We start from the raw sequence: 17,938 nt of genomic DNA, 5'->3' as shown, positions 1-17,938 counted from the left end.
CAGCAATGAAATCTATGTCATCAGGCCCTTAGCAGCACAATGAGTGGATTCAGGTATGATGATTCTAACTGAAATAAGTCACACAGAAAAAGAAACATCATAAGATATCAGTAATATACGGAATAAACTTGGCTACACAGGAAATGAATTACAGAACAGAACAGGGTCTCAAATTTAGAAAACCAACTTATGCTTGCTTAAGGGTAAAGGTGAGTTGGGGTGCTGCATAAAACCAGAGATTGAAATGAGCACAGATAAAGTTCCTTAAGCCAAATATGGAATAGACAATAGCTACTCCTTGCTCAATGAAATGGACTCAACACCGCATAATAAACGCCTAAGAATGTACCTGACTAGTAAGTATCTTAAAAGCTATGGATTGCTATGTCTCTGAAAGGGAATCAAGCATGTGTACAGGGGCATAAGCGCAGCAGTGATAGGATTGGAGAGGTTCGGTGAGCAAATGAAGACCCTTTGAAGTCATATTGCATGGTACCCATTGCACGGGTTTCAACTACCCAGGTTTAAGGTATTCTTCCTTCAGCTAAAACATGCATGTGGAACCTAGAGTATGATCAACCATGTGAACGGGAGACATGTTCAAATATGTCTCAGTTTTCGTACCCTGGTACTCGGGTTCAACATTCCAGACGCTTTACTAACACTCTCCCCACTTGGAGAGTCAGTCCCTTTAACCTCCTGTTTCGCCCAGTTTGCAATTTCTGCGGAAGATGAACAGGAATAGCGAAAACCAATGAGAGACTAGCTGGAGGTGTCTGGACGGGCAAATTTAACTCTCATTTCCCACCAGGAAGAGGAATTAACCAAAGGCTCAGCGTGCCGTGCCAGAACCAGATTAGGGCCTGAAGCCATCCTGCGGTGTTGCGGCCAGCTCACAAGAAAGCGAGTTGAAGAAAGGGGCTCAGGGGCACTGTAATTCACAAACCTGCAGAGTTATAAATGACAGCTATCGTCCAAAAATAGACTGAAGTAAGGCTGCCAAGAGGACTTGAAAGCGGGGCAGAATTGCAGGAAACCGATTTCAGGAGGTAGACTGGAATTGCATTGAAAGCATAGGAAAAGAGGCAGAACGTCCACAATGATGCACTTGGCCAAAAAGGGCGTATGCGTTTTTTCCTGAATATATTCAGGAAAAAACGCATACGCCCTTTTTGGCCAACCAAGCAAGCTTGCAAAGGGAATCTGCACTACAATGAAGTCTCACTTCCCCCCGGTCAAAAGGGCCATCTGAAAAAAGTGTAAAATCCAGAAAGGCAGGACAGGCCATGGAGAACTGGGAGCCTTGTTATGCTGATGGGCGGGATGTAAATTGCTAACAGACACTCGGGAGAAGTGTATGGTGTTTCCTGAAACATCTAAAAAACAAAGCAACAGAGCCTAGGGCACTTCCACTTAGTGTCCTATAGCTTAGGGAAATTAAATTCAAAAAGACACAGCCATCCCAAAGTTTGGGCCGGCTCTGTTTACAAGAACCTCGTTTACAGTAGAAGTTCAACATCGCAGAAAGTGAAAAATGGATAAAGAAGTTGTGGTATTTACTTACAAAGCAATATCACTCAGCAATGAAATCTATGTCATCAGGCCCTTAGGAGCACAATGAGTGGATTCAGGTACGATGATTCTAACTGAAATAAGTAACACAGAAAAAGAAACATCATAAGATATCACTAATACACGGAATGTAAACTTGGCTACACAGGAACTGAATTACAAAACATAACAGGGTCTCAAATTTAGAAAACCAACTTATGCTTGCTTAAGGGGAAAGGTGAGTTGGGGTGCTGCATAAAACCAGAGATTGAAATGAGCACAGATAAAGTTCCTTAAGCCAAATATGGAATAGACAAGAGCTACTCCTTGCTCAACGAAATGGACTCAAACCGCATATTAAACGCCTAAGAATGTACCTGACTAGTAAGTATCTTAAAACCTATGGATTGCTATGTCTCCGAAAGAGAATCAAGCATGTGTACAGGGGCATAAACGCAGCAGTGATAGGATTGGAGAGGTTCGGTGAGCAAATGAAGACCCTTTGAAGTCATATTGCATGGTACCCATTCCACGGGTTTCAACTACCCAGGTTTAAGGTATTCTTCCTTCAGCTAAAACATGCATGTGGAACCTAGAGTATGATCAACCATGTGATCGGGAGACGTGTTCTAATATGTCTCAGTTTTCCTCCCCTGGTACTCGGGTGCAACATTCCAGACGCTTTACTAACACTCTCACCACTTGGAGAGTCAGTCCCTTTAACCTCCTCTTTGGCCCAGTTTGCAATTTCTGCGGAAGATGAACAGGAATAGCGAGAACCAATGAGAGACTAGCTGGAGGTGTCTGGACGGGCAAATTTAACTCTCATTTCCCACCAGGAAGAGGAAGTAACTAAAGGCTCACCGTGCCACGCCGGAACCAGATTAGGGCCTGAAGCCATCCTGCGGTGTTGCGGCCAGCTCACAAGAAAGCGAGTTGAAGAAAGGGGCTCAGGGGCACTGTAATTCACAAACCTGCAGAGTTATAAATGACAGCTATCGTCCAAAAATATACTGAAGTAAGGCTGCCAAGAGGACTTGAAAGCGGGGCAGAATTGCAGGAAACCGATTTCAGGAGGTAGACTGGAATTGCATTGAAAGCATAGGAAAAGAGGCAGAACGTCCACAATGATGCACTTGGCCAAAAAGGGCGTATGCGTTTTTTCCTGAATATATTCAGGAAAAAACGCATACGCCCTTTTTGGCCAACCAAGCAAGCTTGCAAAGGAAATCTGCACTACAATGAAGTCTCACTTCCCCCCGGTCAAAAGGGCCATCTGAAAAAAGTGTAAAATCCAGAAAGGCTGGACAGGCCATGGAAAACTGGGAGCCTTGTTATGCTGATGGGCGGGATGTAAATTGCCAACAGACACTTGGGAGAAGTGTATGGTGCTTCCTGAAACATCTAAAAAACAAAGCAACAGAGCCTAGGGCACTTCCACTTATGGTCCTATAGCTTAGGGATATTAAAATCAAAAAGACACAGCCACCCCAAAGTTTGGGACGCCTCTGTTTACAAGAACGTCGTTTACAGTACAAGTTCAACATCGCAGAAAGTGAAAAATGGATAAAGAAGTTGTGGTATTTACTTACAAAGCAATATCACTCAGCAATGCATTCTATGACATCAGGCCCTTAGCAGCACAATGAGTGGATTCAGGTATGATGATTCTAACTGAAATAAGTCACACAGAAAAAGAAACATCATAAGATATCAGTAATACACGGAATGTAAACTTGGCTACACAGGAACAGAATTACAGAACAGAACAGGGTCTCAAATTTAGAAAACCAACTTATGCTTGCTTAAGGGGAAAGGTGATTTGGCGTGCTGCATAAAACCAGAGATTGAAATGAGCACAGATAAAGTTCCTTAAGCCAAATATGGAAAAGACAAGAGCTACTCCTTGCTCAACGAAATGGACTCAACACCGCATATTAAACGCCTAAGAATGTACCTGACTAGTAAGTACCTTAAAACCTATGGATTGCTATGTCTCCGAAAGAGAATCAAGCATGTGTACAGGGGCATAAACGCAGCAGTGATAAGATTGGAGAGGTTCGGTGAGCAAATGAAGACCCTTTGAAGTCATATTGCATGGTACCTATTCCACGGGTCTCAACTCTCCAGGTTTAAGGTATTCTTCCTTCAGCTAAAACATGCATGTGGAACCTAGAGTATGATCAACCATGTGATCGGGAGACGTGTTCAAATATGTCTCAGTTTTCGTACCCTGGTACTCGGGTGCAACATTCCAGACGCTTTACTAACACTCTCCCCACTTGGAGAGTCAGCGCCTTTAACCTCCTGTTTGGCCCAGTTTGCAATTTCTGCGGAAGATGAACAGGAATAGCGAGAACCAATGAGAGACTAGCTGGAGGTGTCTGGACGGGCAAATTTAACTCTTATTTCCGACCGGGAAGAGGAATTAACCAAAGGCTCAGGATGCCGTGCCGGAACCAGATTAGGGCCTGAAGCCATCCTGCGGTGTTGCGGCCAGCTCACAAGAAAGCGAGTTGAAGAAAGGAGCTCAGGGACACTGTAATGCACAAACTTGCAGAGTTATAAATGACAGCTATCGTCCAAAAATATACTGAAGTAAGGCTGCCAAGAGGACTTGAAAGCGGGACAAAATTGCAGGAAACCGATTTCAGGAGGTAGACTGGAATTGCATTGAAAGCATAGGAAAAGAGGCAGAGCGTCCACAATGATGCACTTGGCCAAAAAGGGCGTATGCGTTTTTTCCTGAATATATTCAGGAAAAAACGCATACGCCCTTTTTGGCCAACCAAGCAAACTTGCAAAGGAAATCTGCACTACAATGAAGTCGCACTTCCCCCCGGTCAAAAGGAGCATCTGAAAAAAGTGTAAAATCCAGAAAGGCAGGACAGTCCATGGAGAACTGGGAGCCTTGTTATGCTGATGGGCGGGATGTAAATTGCACACAGACACTCGGGAGGAGTTTATGGTGTTTCCTGAAACATCTAAAAAACAAAGCAACAGAGCCTAGGGCACTTCCACTTATGGTCCTATAGCTTAGGGAAATTAAAATCAAAAAGACACAGCCACCCCAAAGTTTGGGAGGCCTCTGTTTACAAGAACCTCATTTACCGTACAAGTTCAATATCACAGAAAGTGAAAAATGGATAAAGAAATTGTGGTACTTACGTACAATGCAGTATCACTCAGCAATGAAATCTATGTCATCAGGCCCGTAGCAGCATAATGAGTGGATTCAGGTACGATGATTCTAACTGAAATAAGTCACACAGAAAAAGAAACATCATAAGATATCAGTAATACACGGAATGTAAACTTGGCTACACAGGAACTGGATTCCAAAACAGAACAGGGTCTCAAATTTAGAAAACCAACTTATGCTTGCTTAAGGGGAAAGGTGAGTTGGGGTGCTGCATAAAACCAGAGATTGAAATGAGCACAGATAAAGTTCCTTAAGCCAAATATGGAATAGACAAGAGCTACTCCTTGCTCAACGAAATGGACTCAACACCGCATATTAAACGCCTAAGAATGTACCTGACTAGTAAGTATCTTAAAACCTATGGATTGCTATGTCTGCAAAAGAGAATCAAGCATGTGTACAGGGGCATAAACGCAGCAGTGATAGGATTGGAGAGGTTCGGTGAGCAAATGAAGACCCTTTGAAGTCATATTGCATGGTACCCATTCCACGGGTTTCAACTCTCCAGGTTTAAGGTATTCTTCCTTCAGCTAAAACATGCATGTGGAACCTAGAGTATGATCAACCATGTGATCGGGAGACGTGTTCAAATATGTCTCAGTTTTCGTACCCTGGTACTCGGGTGCAACATTCCAGACGCTTTACTAACACTCTCCCTACTTGGAGAGTCAGTCCCTTTAACCTCCTGTTTGGCCCAGTTTGCAATTGCTGCGGAAGATGAACAGGGATAGCGAGAACCAATGAGAGACTAGCTGGAGGTGTCTGGACGGGCAAATTTAACTCTCATTTCCCACCAGGAAGAGGAATTAACCAAAGGCTCAGCGTGCCGTGCGGGAACCAGATTAGGGCTTGAAGCCATCCTGCTGTGTTGCGGTCAGGTCACAAAAAAGCGAGTTGAAGAAAGGAGCTCAGGGGCACAGTAATTCACAAACCTGCAGAGTTATAAATGACAGCTATCGTCCAAAAATATACTGAAGTAAGGCTGCCAAGAGGACTTGAAAGCCGGGCAGAATTGCAGGAAACCGATTTCAGGAGGTAGGCTGGAATTGCATTGAAAGCATAGGAAAAGAGGCAGAACGTCCACAATGATGCACTTGGTCAAAAAGGGCGTATGCGTTTTTTCCTGAATATATTCAGGAAAAAACGCATACGCCCTTTTTGGCCAACCAAGCAAGCTTGCAAAGGAAATCTGCACTACATTGAAGTCTCACTTCCCCCCCGGTCAAAAGGGCCATCTGAAAAAAGTGTAAAATCCAGAAAGGCAGGACAGGCCATGGAGAACTGGGAGCCTTGTTATGCTGATGGGCGGGATGTAAATTGCCAACAGACACTCCGGAGAAGTGTATGGTGTTTCCTGAAACATCTAAAAAACAAAGCAACAGAGCCTAGGGCACTTCCACTTATGGTCCTATAGCTTAGGGAAATTAAAATCAAAAAGACACAGCCACCCCAAAGTTTGAGACGCCTCTGTTTACAAGAACCTCGTTTACCGTACAAGTTCAATATCACAGAAAGTGAAAAATGGATAAAGAACTTGTGGTACTTACCTACAATGCAGTATCACTCAGCAATGAAATCTATGTCATCAGGCCCGTAGCAGCATAATGAGTGGATTCAGGTACGATGATTCTAACTGAAATAAGTCACACAGAAAAAGAAACATCATAAGATATCACTAATACACGGAATGTAAACTTGGCTACACAGGAACTGAATTCCAAAACAGAACAGGGTCTCAAATTTAGAAAACCAACTTATGCTTGCTTAAGGGGAAAGGTGATTTGGGGTGCTGCATAAAACCAGAGATTGAAATGAGCACAGATAAAGTTCCTTAAGCCAAATATGGAATAGACAAGAGCTAATCCTTGCTCAACGAAATGGACTCAACACCCCATATTAAACGCCTAAGAATGTACCTGACTAGTAACTATCTTAAAACCTATGGATTGCTATGTATCCAAAAGAGAATCAAGCATGTGTACAGGGGCATAAACGCAGCAGTGATAGGATTGGAGAGGTTCAGTGCTCAAATGAAGACCCTTTGAAGTCATATTGCATGGTACCCATTACACGGGTCTCAACTCTCCAGGTTTAAGGTATTCTTCCTTCAGCTAAAACATGCATGTGGAACCCAGAGTATGATCAACCGTGTGAACGGGAGACGTGTTCAAATATGTCTCAGTTTTCCTCCCCTGGTACTCGGGTGCAACATTCCAGACTCTTTACTAACACTCTCCCCACTTTGAGAGTCAGCGCCTTTAAACTCTTGTTTGAACCAGTTTGCAATTTCTGCGGAAGATGAACAGGAATAGGGAGAACCAATGAGAGACTAGCTGGAGGTGTCTGGACGGGCAAATTTAACTCTCATTTCCCACCAGGAAGAGGAAATAACCAAAGGCTCAACGTGCCATGCTGGAACCAGATTAGGGCCGGAAGCCATCCTGCGGTGTTGCGGCCAGCTCACAAGAAAGCGAGTTGAAGAAAGGAGCTCAGAGGCACTGTAATTCACAAACCTGCAGAGTTATAAATGACAGGCTATCGTCCAAAAATATACTGAAGTAAGGCTGCCAAGAGGACTTGAAAGCGGCGCAGAATTGCAGGAAACCGATTTCAGGAGGTAGACTGGAATTGCATTGAAAGCATAGGAAAAGAGGCAGAACGTCCACAATGATGCACTTGGCCAAAAAGGGCGTATGCGTTTTTTCCTGAATATATTCAGGAAAAAACGCATACGCCCTTTTTGGCCAACCAAGCAAACTTGCAAAGGAAATCTGCACTACAGTGAAGTCTCACTTCCCCGCGGTCAAAACGGCCATCTGAAAAAAGTGTAAAATCCAGAAAGGCAGGACAGGCCATGGAGAACTGGGAGCCTTGTTATGCTGATGGGCGGGATGTAAATTGCCAACAGACACTCGGGAGAAGTGTATGGTGTTTCCTGAAACATCTAAAAAACAAAGCAACAGAGCCAAGGTCACTTCCACTTATGGTCCTATAGCTTAGGGAAATTAAAATCAAAAAGACACAGCCACCCCAAAGTTTGGGACGCCTCTGTTTACAAGAACCTCGTTTACCGTACAAGTTCAATATCACAGAAAGTGAAAAATGGATAAAGAAGTTGTGGTATTTACTTACAAAGCAATATCACTCAGCCATGAACTATATGTCATCAGGCCCTTAGCAGCACAATGAGTTGATTCAGGTATGATGATTCTAACTGAAATAAGTCACACAGAAAAAGAATCATCATAAGATATCAGTAATACACGGAATGTAAACTTGGCTACACAGGAACTGAATTACAGAACAGAACAGGGTCTCAAATTTAGAAAACCAACTTATGCTTGCTTAAGGGGAAAGGTGAGTTGGGGTGCTGCATAAAACCAGAGATTGAAATGAGCACAGATAAAGTTCCTTAAGCCAAATATGGAATAGACAAGAGCTACTCCTTGCTCAACGAAATGGACTCAACACCGCATATTAAACGCCTAAGAATGTACCTGACTAGTAAGTATCTTAAAACCTATGGATTGCTATGTCTCCGAAAGAGAATCAAGCATGTGTGCAGGGGCATAAACGCAGCAGTGATAGGATTGGAGAGGTTCGGTGAGCAAATGAAGACCCTTTGAAGTCATATTGCATGGTATCCATTACACGGGTCTCAACTCTCCAGGTTTAAGGTATTCTTCCTTCAGCTAAAACATGCATGTGGAACCCAGAGTACGATCAACCGTGTGAATGGGAGACGTGTTCAAATATGTCTCAGTTTTCCTCCCCTGGTACTCGGGTGCAACATTCCAGACACTTTACTAACACTCTCCCCACTTGGAGAGTCAGCGCCTTTAACCTCCTGTTTGGCCCAGTTTGCAATTTCTGTGGAGGATGAACAGGAATAGGGAGAACCAATGAGAGACTAGCTGGAGGTGTCTGGACGGGCAAATTTAACTCTCATTTCCCACCAGGAAGAGGAATTAACCAAAGGCTCAGTGTGCCGTGCCTGAACCAGATTAGGGCCTGAAGCCATCCTGCGGTGTTGCGGCCAGCTCACAAGAAAGCCAGTTGAAGAAAGGAGCTCGGGGACACTGTAATGCAGAAACCTGCAGAGTTATAAATGACAGCTATCGTCCAAAAATATACTGAAGTAAGGCTGCCAAGAGGACTTGAAAGCAGGGCAGAATTGCAGGAAACCGATTTCAGGAGGTAGACTGGAATTGCATTGAAAGCATAGGAAAAGAGGCAGAACGTCCACAATGATGCACTTGGCCAAAAAGGGCGTATGCGTTTTTTCCTGAATATATTCAGGAAAAAACGCATACGCCCTTTTTGGCCAACCAAGCAAGCTTGCAAAGGAAATCTGCACTACAATGAAGTCTCACTTCCCCCCGGTCAAAAGGGCCATCTGAAAAAAGTGTAAAATCCAGAAAGGCAGGACAGGCCATGGAGAACTGGGAGCCTTGTTATTCTGATGGGCGGGATGTAAATTGCCAAAAGACACTCGGGAGAAGTGTATGGTGTTTCCTGAAACATCTAAAAAACAAAGCAACAGAGCCTAGGGCACTTCCACTTATGGTCCTATAGATTAGGGAAATTAAAATCCAAAAGACACAGCCACCCCAAAGTTTGGAACGGCTCTGTTTACAAGAACCTCGTTTACAGTAGAAGTTCAACATCCCAGAAAGTGAAAAATGGATAAAGAAGTTGTGGTATTTACTTACAAAGCAATATCACTCAGCAATGAAATCTATGTCATCAGGCCCTTAGCAGCACAATGAGTGGATTCAGGTATGATGATTCTAACTGAAATAAGTCACACAGAAAAAGAAACATCATAAGATATCACTAATACACGGAATGTAAACTTGGCTACACAGGAACTGAATTCCAAAACAGAACAGGGTCTCAAATTTAGAAAACCAACTTATGCTTGCTTAAGGGGAAAGGTGAGTTGGGGTGCTGCATAAAACCAGAGATTGAAATGAGCACAGATAAAGTTCCTTAAGCCAAATATGGAATAGACAAGAGCTACTCCTTGCTCAACGAAATGGACTCAACACCGCATATTAAACGCCTAAGAATGTACCTGACTAGTAAGTATCTTAAAACCTATGGATTGCTATGTCTCCAAAAGAGAATCAAGCGTGTGTACAGGGACATAAACGCAGCAGTGATAGGATTGGAGAGGTTCAATGAGCAAATGAAGACCTCTGAAGTCATATTGCATGGTACCCATTCCACGGGTCTCAACTCTCCAGGTTTAAGGTATTCTTCCTTCAGCTAAAACATGCATGAGGAACCCAGAGTATGATCAACCGTGTGAACGGGAGCCGTGTTTAAATATGTTTCAGTTTTCCTCCCCTGGTACTCGGGTGCAACATTCCAGACGCTTTACTAACACTCTCCCGACTTGGAGAGTCAGTCCCTTTAACCTCCTGTTTCGCCCAGTTTGCAATTTCTGCGGAAGATGAACAGGAATAGCGAAAACCAATGACAGACTAGCTGGAGGTGTCTGGACGGGCAAATTTAACTCTCATTTCCCACCAGGAAGAGGAATTAACCAAAGGCTCAGCGTGCCGTGCCGGAACCAGATTAGGGCCTGAAGCCATCCTGCGGTGTTGCGGCCAGCTCACAAGAAAGCGAGTTGAAGAAAGGGGCTCAGGGGCACTGTAATTCACAAACCTGCAGAGTTATAAATGACAGCTATCGTCCAAAAATAGACTGAAGTAAGGCTGCCAAGAGGACTTGAAAGCGGGGCAGAATTGCAGGAAACCGATTTCAGGAGGTAGACTGGAATTGCATTGAAAGCATAGGAAAAGAGGCAGAACGTCCACAATGATGCACTTGGCCAAAAAGGGCGTATGCGTTTTTTCCTGAATATATTCAGGAAAAAACGCATACGCCCTTTTTGGCCAACCAAGCAAGCTTGCAAAGGGAATCTGCACTACAATGAAGTCTCACTTCCCCCCGGTCAAAAGGGCCATCTGAAAAAAGTGTAAAATCCAGAAAGGCAGGACAGGCCATGGAGAACTGGGAGCCTTGTTATGCTGATGGGCGGGATGTAAATTGCTAACAGACACTCGGGAGAAGTGTATGGTGTTTCCTGAAACATCTAAAAAACAAAGCAACAGAGCCTAGGGCACTTCCACTTAGTGTCCTATAGCTTAGGGAAATTAAATTCAAAAAGACACAGCCATCCCAAAGTTTGGGACGGCTCTGTTTACAAGAACCTCGTTTACAGTACAAGTTCAACATCGCAGAAAGTGAAAAATGGATAAAGAAGTTGTGGTATTTACTTACAAAGCAATATCACTCAGCAATGAAATCTATGTCATCAGGCCCTTAGGAGCACAATGAGTGGATTCAGGTACGATGATTCTAACTGAAATAAGTAACACAGAAAAAGAAACATCATAAGATATCACTAATACACGGAATGTAAACTTGGCTACACAGGAACTGAATTGCAAAACATAACAGGGTCTCAAATTTAGAAAACCAACTTATGCTTGCTTAAGGGGAAAGGTGAGTTGGGGTGCTGCATAAAACCAGAGATTGAAATGAGCACAGATAAAGTTCCTTAAGCCAAATATGGAATAGACAAGAGCTACTCCTTGCTCGACGAAATGGACTCAACACCGCATATTAAACGCCTAAGAATGTACCTGACTAGTAAGTATCTTAAAACCTATGGATTGCTATGTCTCCGAAAGAGAATCAAGCATGTGTACAGGGGCATAAACGCAGCAGTGATAGGATTGGAGAGGTTCGGTGAGCAAATGAAGACCCTTTGAAGTCATATTGCATGGTACCCATTCCACGGGTTTCAACTACCCAGGTTTAAGGTATTCTTCCTTCAGCTAAAACATGCATGTGGAACCTAGAGTATGATCAACCATGTGATCGGGAGACGTGTTCAAATATGTCTCAGTTTTCCTCCCTTGGTACTCGGGTGCAACATTCCAGACGCTTTACTAACACTCTCACCACTTGGAGAGTCAGTCCCTTTAACCTCCTCTTTGGCCCAGTTTGCAATTTCTGCGGAAGATGAACAGGAATAGCGAGAACCAATGAGAGACTAGCTGGAGGTGTCTGGACGGGCAAATTTAACTCTCATTTCCCACCAGGAAGAGGAAGTAACTAAAAGCTCACCGTGCCACGCCGGAACCAGATTAGGGCCTGAAGCCATCCTGTGGTGTTGCTGCCAGCTCACAAGAAAGCGAGTTGAAGAAAGGAGCTCAAGGTCACTGTAATTCACAAACCTGCAGAGTTATAAATGACAGCTATCGTCCACAAATATACTGAAGTAAGGCTGCCAAGAGGACTTGAAAACGGGGCAGAATTGCAGGAAACCGATTTCAGGAGGTAGACTGGAATTGCATTGAAAGCATAGGAAAAGAGGCAGAACGTCCACAATGATGCACTTGGCCAAAAAGGGCGTATGCGTTTTTTCCTGAATATATTCAGGAGAAAACGCATACGCCCTTTTTGGCCAACCAAGCAAGCTTGCAAAGGAAATCTGCAGTACAATGAAGTCTCACTTCCCCCCGGTCAAAAGGGTCATCTGAAAAAAGTGTAAAATCCAGAAAGGCAGGACAGGCCATGGAGAACTGGGAGCCTTGTTATGCTGATGGGCGGGATGTAAATTGCCAACAGACACTTGGGAGAAGTGTATGGTGTTTCCTGAAACATCTAAAAAACAAAGCAACCGAGCCTAGGGCACTTCCACTTATGGTCCTATAGCTTAGGGAAATTAAAATCAAAAAGACACAGCCACCCGAATGTTTGGGACGCCTCTGTTAACAAGAACCTCGTTTACCGTACAAGTTCAATATCACAGAAAGTGAAAAATGCATAAAGAACTTGCGGTACTTACGAACAATGCAGTATCACGCAGCAATGAAATCTATGTCATCAGGCCCTTAGCAGCACAATGAGTGGATTCAGGTATGATGATTCTAACTGAAATAAGTCACACAGAAAAAGAAACATCATAAGATATCAGTAATATACGGAATAAACTTGGCTACACAGGAAATGAATTACAGAACAGAACAGGGTCTCAAATTTAGAAAACCAACTTATGCTTGCTTAAGGGTAAAGGTGAGTTGGGGTGCTGCATAAAACCAGAGATTGAAATGAGCACAGATAAAGTTCCTTAAGCCAAATATGGAATAGACAAGAGCTACTCCTTGCTCAATGAAATGGACTCAACACCGCATAATAAACGCCTAAGAATGTACCTGACTAGTAAGTATCTTAAAAGCTATGGATTGCTATGTCTCTGAAAGGGAATCAAGCATGTGTACAGGGGCATAAGCGCAGCAGTGATAGGATTGGAGAGGTTCGGTGAGCAAATGAAGACCCTTTGAAGTCATATTGCATGGTACCCATTCCACGGGTTTCAACTACCCAGGTTTAAGGTATTCTTCCTTCAGCTAAAACATGCATGTGGAACCTAGAGTATGATCAACCATGTGAACGGGAGACATGTTCAAATATGTCTCAGTTTTCGTACCCTGGTACTCGGGTTCAACATTCCAGACGCTTTACTAACACTCTCCCCACTTGGAGAGTCAGTCCCTTTAACCTCCTGTTTCGCCCAGTTTGCAATTTCTGCGGAAGATGAACAGGAATAGCGAAAACCAATGAGAGACTAGCTGGAGGTGTCTGGACGGGCAAATTTAACTCTCATTTCCCACCAGGAAGAGGAATTAACCAAAGGCTCAGCGTGCCTTGCCGGAACCAGATTAGGGCCTGAAGCCATCCTGCGGTGTTGCGGCCAGCTCACAAGAAAGCGAGTTGAAGAAAGGGGCTCAGGGGCACTGTAATTCACAAACCTGCAGAGTTATAAATGACAGCTATCGTCCAAAAATAGACTGAAGTAAGGCTGCCAAGAGGACTTGAAAGCGGGGCAGAATTGCAGGAAACCGATTTCAGGAGGTAGACTGGAATTGCATTGAAAGCATAGGAAAAGAGGCAGAACGTCCACAATGATGCACTTGGCCAAAAAGGGCGTATGCGTTTTTTCCTGAATATATTCAGGAAAAAACGCATACGCCCTTTTTGGCCAACCAAGCAAGCTTGCAAAGGGAATCTGCACTACAATGAAGTCTCACTTCCCCCCGGTCAAAAGGGCCATCTGAAAAAAGTGTAAAATCCAGAAAGGCAGGACAGGCCATGGAGAACTGGGAGCCTTGTTATGCTGATGGGCGGGATGTAAATTGCTAACAGACACTCGGGAGAAGTGTATGGTGTTTCCTGAAACATCTAAAAAACAAAGCAACAGAGCCTAGGGCACTTCCACTTAGTGTCCTATAGCTTAGGGAAATTAAATTCAAAAAGACACAGCCATCCCAAAGTTTGGGCCGGCTCTGTTTACAAGAACCTCGTTTACAGTACAAGTTCAACATCGCAGAAAGTGAAAAATGGATAAAGAAGTTGTGGTATTTACTTACAAAGCAATATCACTCAGCAATGAAATCTATGTCATCAGGCCCTTAGGAGCACAATGAGTGGATTCAGGTACGATGATTCTAACTGAAATAAGTAACACAGAAAAAGAAACATCATAAGATATCACTAATACACGGAATGTAAACTTGGCTACACAGGAACTGAATTACAAAACATAACAGGGTCTCAAATTTAGAAAACCAACTTATGCTTGCTTAAGGGGAAAGGTGAGTTGGGGTGCTGCATAAAACCAGAGATTGAAATGAGCACAGATAAAGTTCCTTAAGCCAAATATGGAATAGACAAGAGCTACTCCTTGCTCAACGAAATGGACTCAAACCGCATATTAAACGCCTAAGAATGTACCTGACTAGTAAGTATCTTAAAACCTATGGATTGCTATGTCTCCGAAAGAGAATCAAGCATGTGTACAGGGGCATAAACGCAGCAGTGATAGGATTGGAGAGGTTCGGTGAGCAAATGAAGACCCTTTGAAGTCATATTGCATGGTACCCATTCCACGGGTTTCAACTACCCAGGTTTAAGGTATTCTTCCTTCAGCTAAAACATGCATGTGGAACCTAGAGTATGATCAACCATGTGATCGGGAGACGTGTTCTAATATGTCTCAGTTTTCCTCCCCTGGTACTCGGGTGCAACATTCCAGACGCTTTACTAACACTCTCACCACTTGGAGAGTCAGTCCCTTTAACCTCCTCTTTGGCCCAGTTTGCAATTTCTGCGGAAGATGAACAGGAATAGCGAGAACCAATGAGAGACTAGCTGGAGGTGTCTGGACGGGCAAATTTAACTCTCATTTCCCACCAGGAAGAGGAATTAACCAAAGGCTCAGTGTGCCGTGCCGGAACCAGATTAGGGCCTGAAGCCATCCTGTGGTGTTGCGGCCAGCTCACAAGAAAGCCAGTTGAAGAAAGGAGCTCGGGGGCACTGTAATTCACAAACCTGCAGAGTTATAAATGACAGCTATCGTCCAAAAATATACTGAAGTAAGGCTGCCAAGAGGACTTGAAAGCGGGGCAGAATTGCAGGAAACCGATTTCAGGAGGTAGACTGGAATTGCATTGAAAGCATAGGAAAAGAGGCAGAATGTCCACAATGATGCACTTGGCCAAAAAGGGCGTATGCGTTTTTTCCTGAATATATTCAGGAAAAAACGCATACGCCCTTTTTGGCCAACCAAGCAAGCTTGCAAAGGAAATCTGCACTACAATGAAGTCTCACTTCCCCCCGGTCAAACGGGCCATCTGAAAACAGTGTAAAATCCAGAAAGGCAGGACAGGCCATGGAGAACTGGGAGCCCTGTTATGCTGATGGGCGGGATGTAAATTGCCAACAGACACTCGGGAGAAGTGTATGGTGTTTCCTGAAACATCTAAAAAACAAAGCAACAGAGCCTAGGGCACTTCCACTTATGGTCCTATAGCTTAGGGAAATTAAAATCAAAAAGACACAGCCACCCCAAAGTTTGGGACGCCTCTGTTTACGAGAACCGCGTTTACCGTACAAGTTAAATATCACAGAAAGTGAAAAATGGATAAAGAACTTGTGGTACTTACGTACAATGCAGTATCACTCAGCAATGAAATCTATGTCATCAGGCCCATAGCAGCATAATGAGTGGATTCAGGTACGATTATTCTAACTGAAATAAGTCACACAGAAAAAGAAACATCATAAGATATCACTAATACACGGAATGTAAACTTGGCTACACAGGTACTGAATTACAGAACAGAACAGGGTCTCAAATTTAGAAAACCAACTTATGCTTGCTTAAGGGTAAAGGTGAGTTGGGTTGCTGCATAAAACCAGAGATTGAAATGAGCACAGATAAAGTTCCTTAAGCCAAATATGGAATAGACAAGAGCTACTCCTTGCTCAACGAAATGGACTCAACACCCCATATTAAATGCCTAAGAATGTACCTGACTAGTATGTATCTTAAAACCTATGGATTGCTATTTCTCCAAAAGAGAATCAAGCGTGTGTACAGGGGCATAAACGCAGCAGTGATAGGATTGGAGAGGTTCGGTGAGCAAATGAAGACCCTTTGAAGTCATATTGCATGGTACCCATTCCACGGGTCTCAACTCTCCAGGTTTAAGGTATTCTTCCTTCAGCTAAAACATGCATGTGGAACCCAGAGTATGATCAACCGTGTGAACGGGAGACATGTTCAAATATGTCTCAGTTTTCCTCCCCTGGTACTTGGGTGCAACTTTCCAGACGCTTTACTAACACTCTCCCGACTTGGAGAGTCAGTCCCTTTAACCTCCTGTTTGGCCCAGTTTGCAATTTCTGCGGAAGATGAACAGGAATAGCGAGAACCAATGAGAGACTAGCTGGAGGTGTCTGGACGGGCAAATTTAAGTCTCATTTCCCACCAGGAAGAGGAAATAACCAAAGGCTCAACATGCCGTGCCGGACAAGATTAGGGCCTGAAGCCATTCTGCGGTGTTGCGGCCAGCTCAAAAGAAAGCGAGTTGAAGAAAGGAGCTCAGGGGCACTGTAATTCACAAACCTGCAGAGTTATAAATGGCAGCTATCGTCCAAAAATATACTGAAGTAAGGCTGCCAAGAGGACTTGAAAGTGGGGCAGAATTGCAGGAAACCGATTTCTGGAGGTAGACTGGAATTGCATTGAAAGCATAGGAAAAGAGACAGAGCGTCCACAATGATGCACTTGGCCAAAAAGTGCATATGCGTTTTTTCCTGAATATATTCAATTAAAAACGCATACACGCTTTTTGGCCAACCAAGCAAGCTTGCAAAGAAATCTGCACTACAATGAAGTCTCACTTCCCCCCGGTCAAACGGTCCACCTGAAAAAAGCGTAAAATCCAGAAAGGCAGGACAGGCCATGGAGAACTGGGAGCCTTGTTATGCTGATGGGCGAGATGGAAATTGCCAACAGACACTTGGGAGAAGTGTATGCTGTTTCCTGAAACATCTAAAAAACAAAGCTACAGAGCCTAGGGCACTTCCACTTATGGTCCTATAGCTTAGGGAAATTAAAATCAAAAAGACACAGCCACCCCAAAGTTTGGGACGCCTCTGTTTACAAGAACCTCATTTACCGTACAAGTTCAATATCACAGAAAGTGAAAAATGGATAAAGAACTTGTGGTACTTACGTACAATGCAGTATCACTCAGCAATGAAATCTATGTCATCAGGCCCGTAGCAGCATAACGAGTGGATTCAGGTACGATGATTCTAACTGAAATAAGTCACACAGAAAAAGAAACATCATAAGATATCACTAATACACGGAATGTAAACTTGGCTACACAGGAACTGAATTCCAAAACAGAACAGGGTCTCAAATTTAGAAAACCAACTTATGCTTCCTTAAGGGGAAAGGTGAGTTGGGGTGCTGCATAAAACCAGAGATTGAAATGAGCACAGATAAAGTTCCTTAAGCCAAATATGGAATAGACAAGAGCTACTCCTTGCTCAATGAAATGGACTCAACACCCCATATTAAACGCCTAAGAATGTACCTGACTAGTAAGTATCTTAAAACCTATGGATTGCTATGTCTCCAAAAGAGAATCAAGTGTGTGTACAGGGCATAATCGCAGCAGTGATAGGATTGGAGAGGTTCGGTGAGCAAATGAAGACCCTTTGAAATCATATTGCATGGTACCCATTACACGGGTCTCAACTCTCCAGGTTTAAGGTATTCTTCCTTCTGCTAAAACATGCATGTGGAAC

At 43.6% G+C, this 17,938-nt stretch overlaps 1 long non-coding RNA gene across 1 annotated transcript in view; it reads right to left on the bottom strand.

Annotated features, from left to right (window-relative positions):
- LOC307181499 overlaps positions 1–17,938 on the bottom strand; it is a 115,871-nt gene that overhangs the window by 57,355 nt on the left and 40,578 nt on the right. Inside the window, exon 2 of the long non-coding RNA XR_013826922.1 lies at positions 15,774–15,863. This is a non-coding gene — a long non-coding RNA (uncharacterized lncRNA). The remainder of the gene's footprint in view (positions 1–15,773; positions 15,864–17,938) is intronic.

Source organism: Stenella coeruleoalba, assembly GCF_951394435.1.
Source record: "Stenella coeruleoalba genome assembly, contig: scaffold_171, whole genome shotgun sequence".
NCBI lineage: Eukaryota > Metazoa > Chordata > Mammalia > Artiodactyla > Delphinidae > Stenella > Stenella coeruleoalba.
Note: the sequence above shows the minus strand (reverse complement) of the source record. Positions and strands in the feature narration are given on the sequence as shown.